At 46.0% G+C, this 5,599-nt stretch overlaps 1 non-coding gene across 1 annotated transcript; it reads left to right on the top strand.

Moving 5' to 3' along the window:
* The first annotated feature begins 312 nt into the window (after positions 1–312).
* Trnas-cga (transfer RNA serine (anticodon CGA)) lies at positions 313–386 on the top strand. The gene has a single exon. It is a non-coding gene; the product is annotated as a tRNA-Ser (tRNA).
* The last annotated feature ends 5,213 nt before the right edge of the window (positions 387–5,599 follow it).

The following is a 5,599-nucleotide window of genomic DNA, read 5'->3' as shown; positions in this document are numbered from 1 at the left end:
ATCGTCACTAAATTTAAGAGATTTTCAAGTCAACCATCAGCTAGTAAGATTGTGCTAACGCTATTCTGGGACATGGAAGATGTGGTGGCCGTTCATTTCACCCTAAGAGGCTAAACTGTGAACAGTGAGAGTTATTGTGCTGGGTTGCGAATTAAATTCAAATCTGCAATCAGATTCGCGGAGAGCTCCGAAAAGGTGTCATACTCAGCGAGATAACGCTCAGCCACATTCTGCCAAACGGACGGTCGTAACAATAAAGGAGTTGAAACTTCCTGACAGATTAAAACTGTGTGAGGGCCGGGCGTGAGTCGTGCTTCGGTAGCTCAGATGGTAGAGCACTTGCCCGCGAAAGGCAAAGGTCCCGAGTTCGAGTCTCGGTCGGTGCACACAGTTTTAACCTGCCAGGAAGTTTCATATCAGCGCACACTCCGCTGCAGAGTGAGAATCTCATTCTGGGAATAAAGGAGTTAATTCGAACTGCTGGAGCACCCGCCATACAGTCGAGATCTGGCTCCAGGCGATTTCCACTGAAGGAAGCGTTCATGGAAGAAGATTTGCAGCCGATGCGGAAGTCATTGATGCGGTGCAAAATTGGTTACTAGTGCAACTGAACATATTTTCATCGACGGAATGAAAAAACTTGCGAAACGTTGGACAAAGTGCGCTGATGTGCAGGGAGGCTATTTAGAAAAGTAATGTATGTCTCAGCTTTCTGTCATTAGAATAAATATTCATTTTCTAAAAAGTCCCTTTACTTTTTGGACTCCCCTCGTAACTTAACACTTTTTTTATTTTTTCAATGTACACTTCTACAAGTAAACGTATTACAGCGATCAGGACTGTATCTGCTATCAAAAACACGTTTGGAGCCGACAAATTAGTAAAGACAGACGGGATGTATTCAAAACACAAGAAAAATTTATCTCAAAATTTTGGATTGAAGTTTATAAAGTTAAGATCACGCCTAATATAAAATCTTGGACAAGCAACAACCACGTGATACACTACCTGACAGAAAATGTGAAACATACAGAAGAGATAGTCGGACGTCATAGTACCTTCGCACCTACACACCGTCGACAGGTATGTAAATTATATGAGTGCGTGGCAGACACCGCGCGTTCATACAACCGATTCGCCTAGATGGGCAACGGATCCACCTCCTTCATTGTGGATGCACAAGTGTGTTCGACCTCCTGCGGGGTTCTCAGAGTAGAGAGTATGGAGGGCATATACAGATACTGCGGTGGGAATGCGGTCGGCCTGTAGGTGTACTGAGGAAGTACTTTCATTCGCGATAAACTCTGTATACGGCTGCTGCAGTGGCTGATAAACAGCAAATCCCGCGATTGAATCCTGGTCCGGCACACGATTTCGCTAGTTGCCTCTTGTTCCTTGTAATGTACCGATTCCCCTTCTTTCCTTTCTCTCTCCTCCATCTTCAGTTTACGTATAGGGTAAGTAAATTTTCACCTTGAAGAAAATGTCTTATTGATACACAACCAACACGGATTCAGGCAATATCGTTCTTGTGCAACACAGCTGGCTCTTTATTCCCATGAAGTCATGAGTACTGTCGACAAGGGATCTCAGATCGATTCCATATTCCTAGATTTCCAGAAGGCTTTTGATACCGTTCCTCAGAAGCGACTATTAATCGAATTGCGTGCATATGCAGTATAGTCTCAGTTATGTGACTGGATTCGTGATTTCCTCTCAGAGAGGTCACAGTTCGTAGTGATAGACGGTAAATCATCGAGTAGAACAGACGTGATATCTGGCATTCCTGCCAGGTAGTGCCATAGGCCCTCTGCTGTTCCTGATTTACATAAATGACCCAGGTGATACTCTGAGCAACCCCCTTCGATTGTATGCAGATGATGCTGTAATTTACCTTCTAGGAAAATCATCAGACGATCAATTCCAATTACAAAATGATCTAGAGAGAATTTCTGTACGGTGTGAAAGGTGGCAATTGGCACTAAACAAAGAAAAGTGCGATGTCATCCACATGGGTACTAAAAGAAATCCGATACATTTTGGGTATACGATAAATCGCACAAATCTAAGGACTGTAAATTCGACTAAATACCTAGGAATTGCAATTACGAGCAACTTAAATTGGAAAGACCACATACGAGGGCAGTTCAATAAGTAATGCAACACATTTTTTTTCTCGGCCAATTTTGGTTGAAAAAACCGGAAATTTCTTGTGGAATATTTTCAAACATTCCCGCTTCGTCTCGTATCGTTTCATTGACTTCCGACAGGTGGCAGCGCTGTACGGAGCTGTTAAAATGGCGTCTGTAACGGATGTGCGTTGCAAACAACGGGCAGTGATCGAGTTTCTTTTGGCGGAAAACCAGGGCATCTCAGATATTCATAGGCGCTTGCAGAATGTCTACGGTGATCTGGCAGTGGACAAAAGCACGGTGAGTCGTTGGGCAAAGCGTGTGTCATCATCGCTGCAAGGTCAAGCAAGACTGATCTCCCGCGTGCGGGCCGGCCGTGCACAGCTGTGACTCCTGCAATGGCGGAGCGTGCGAACACACTCGTTCGAGATGATCGACGGATCACCATCAAACAACTCAGTGCTCAACTTGACATCTCTGTTGGTAGTGCTGTCACAATTGTTCACCAGTTGGGATATTCAAAAGTTTGTTCCCGCTGGGTCCCTCGTTGTCTAACCGAACACTATAAAGAGCAAAGGAGAACCATCTGTGCGGAATTGCTTGCTCGTCATGTGGCTGAGGGTGACAATTTCTTGTCAAAGATTGTTACAGGCGATGAAACATGGGTTCATCACTTCGAACCTGAAACAAAACGGCAATCAATGGAGTGGCGCCACACCCACTCCCCTACCAAGAAAAAGTTTAAAGCCATACCCTCAGCCGGTAAAGTCACGGTTACAGTCTTCTGGGACGCTGAAGGGGTTATTCTGTTCGATGTCCTTCCCCATGGTCAAACGATCAACTCTGAAGTGTATTGTGCTACTCTTCAGAAATTGAAGAAACGACTTCAGCGTGTTCGTAGGCACAAAAATCTGAACGAACTTCTCCTTCTTCATGACAACGCAAGACCTCACACAAGTCTTCGCACCCGAGAGGAGCTCACAAAACTTCAGTGGACTGTTCTTCCTCATGCACCCTACAGCCCCGATCTCGCACCGTCGGCTTTCCATATGTTTGGCCCAATGAAGGACGCAATTAGTGGGAGGCACTACGCGGATGATGAAGAAGTTATTGATGCAGTACGACGTTGGCTCCGACATCGACCAGTGGAATGGTACCGTGCAGGCATACAGGCCCTCATTCCAAGGTGGCGTAAGGCCGTAGCATTGAATGGAGATTACGTTGAAAAATAGTGTTGTGTAGCTAAAAGATTGGGGAATAACCTGGTGTATTTCAATGCTGAATAAAACAACCCCTGTTTCAGAAAAAAAATGTGTTGCATTACTTATTGAACTGCCCTCGTAGATAATATTGTGGGGAAGGCGAAACAAAGACTGCGCTTTGTTAGCAGAAAACTTAGAAGATGCGACAAATCCACTAAAGAGACGGCCTGCATTACACTTGTCCGTCCTCTGATGGAATATTGCTGCGCAGTATGGAATCCTTACCAGGTAGGATTGACGGAGGACATCGAAAAAGTGCAAAGAAGGGCAGCTCGTTTCGTGTTATCTTGCAATAGGGGTGAGAGTGTCACTGATATGATACGCGAGTTGGGGTGGCAGTCACTGAAAGAAAGGCTGTTTTCTTTGCGGCGAGGTCTATTTACGAAATTTCAATCAGTTACTTTATCTTCCAAATTGCGAAAATATTTTGTGAACACCGACCTACGTAGGGAAAAATGACCTTCATAATAAAATAAGAGAAATCAGAGCTCGAACGCGCCATTCGAGAGTGGAATGGTAGAGAAGCAGTATGAAAATGGTTCGATGAAGCCTCTGGCAGACACTTAAGTGTGATTTGCAGAGTAATGTAGATATAAATGTAGGTGAACCGTGATTTTACTTTCAAAACCTATTCTTAAGATTTACTTTACGTACTAGCGATTCATCAAGAACATTAACACATTTAATCACACTATGTGAGCGAGGAAGTAGTTATCAGTGGGTAACTGATGAAAACAAATTAAATTTCTTTCAACAAATGGAAATTTTATTCCTAAAAGCCCTCTTTTTAAACAGATTTAAAATTGTAATCAGAAAGCACCCTCTAAATATCAAGTAGGAGGGATGGAAATGGTACAAAAGACTAACATTAAAAAAATTATCTTGCCACCGAAGGTGCAACTTGATTAAAAAAAAACTCTTACGGTGGAAGGGTGGCAACTTTATATACTGAAATGACCATTTAAATAAGAAACCCATGAAATGCAGTCTTACATAAAATATACAAACATGCTCTACATGACACATATACCGCCTCTCAAGATGATAGGCAATATAAAAACATATTTCAGGAATTCGGCCTTTACACCTTAAGCAATAATAAATTCGTTAACACGGAATCCGACAAACGTGACAGAGGCAGCTATTAACGTACGGCAGACCGACAGACAGACAGATAAGACACTAACTGCCTAACAAATGCGGGCCGGCCGCGGTGGCCGTGCGGTTCTGGCGCTGAACTCCGGAACCGCGGGACTGCTACGGTCGCAGGTTCGAATCCTGCCTCGGGCATGGGTGTGTGTGATGTCCTTAGGTTAGTTAGGTTTAAGTAGTTCTAAGTTCTAGGGGACTTATGACCTAAGATGTTGAGTCCCATAGTGCTCAGAGCCATTTTAACCATTTTTGAACAAATGCGGGCAAGACACAGACGAGCAAGCTGGGGACGAGAGACTGACCAAGAAAACAACGGACACAGGAAGGCGCGCCGATATCCCGTCTCACGGCGTCGCAGCTCGCACCGGCTAGACTGATGTCGTGGGTTGACTCCTGTTGCTCTCGTGTCCGCCGCGAAGCCACGACCCCTCGCTATACGGCGCGGCCCACTGGACTCACGTGGCGACCTCGCATGCGCCAACGCTCAAGACGGACAAGTCATCTTGTGTCCCAGTGCGCGACGGACCAACCGATCGATCCAACCGCCAATGACCATTAACTGAACAAACTCGAGAAGACTGGCGGCCTAACACATACTAGCACTCCGGACGACAAACAGACACTGACCGCCCCACGCTGACCCGGCTGACCAACTGACCCCCCTGGCGAGCTCATAGCGCCCCTTAAATGCACGTGAGCAGGCTACCTTTCCCCTTTCCCACCAGAGGGAGGCCGGCCGGAGTGGCCGAGCGGTTCTAGGCGCTACAGTCTGGAGCCGCGCGACCGCTACGGTCGCAGGTTCGAATCCTACCTCGGGCATGGATGTGTGTGATGTCCTTAGGTTTAAGTAGTTCTAACTTCTAGGGGACTGATGACCTCAGAAGTTAAGTCCCATAGTGCTCAGAGCCAACCAGAGGGAGACACGAAAACTGCGATTGCCACAGCGGCGTCACCGCCAGAAACGGAGGGCGACTGCTTAGCACTACGCGCTGCGGCGCGCTCTTCAAAACAGCAATTTTCACCACGGCTCAGTAGAGTTGCAGTTCTCTGTGA

This window comes from Schistocerca nitens, chromosome 12 (genome assembly GCF_023898315.1).
Source record: "Schistocerca nitens isolate TAMUIC-IGC-003100 chromosome 12, iqSchNite1.1, whole genome shotgun sequence".
Classification (NCBI taxonomy): Eukaryota; Metazoa; Arthropoda; class Insecta; order Orthoptera; family Acrididae; genus Schistocerca; species Schistocerca nitens.
This window is presented reverse-complemented; position numbering and strand designations above follow the sequence as displayed.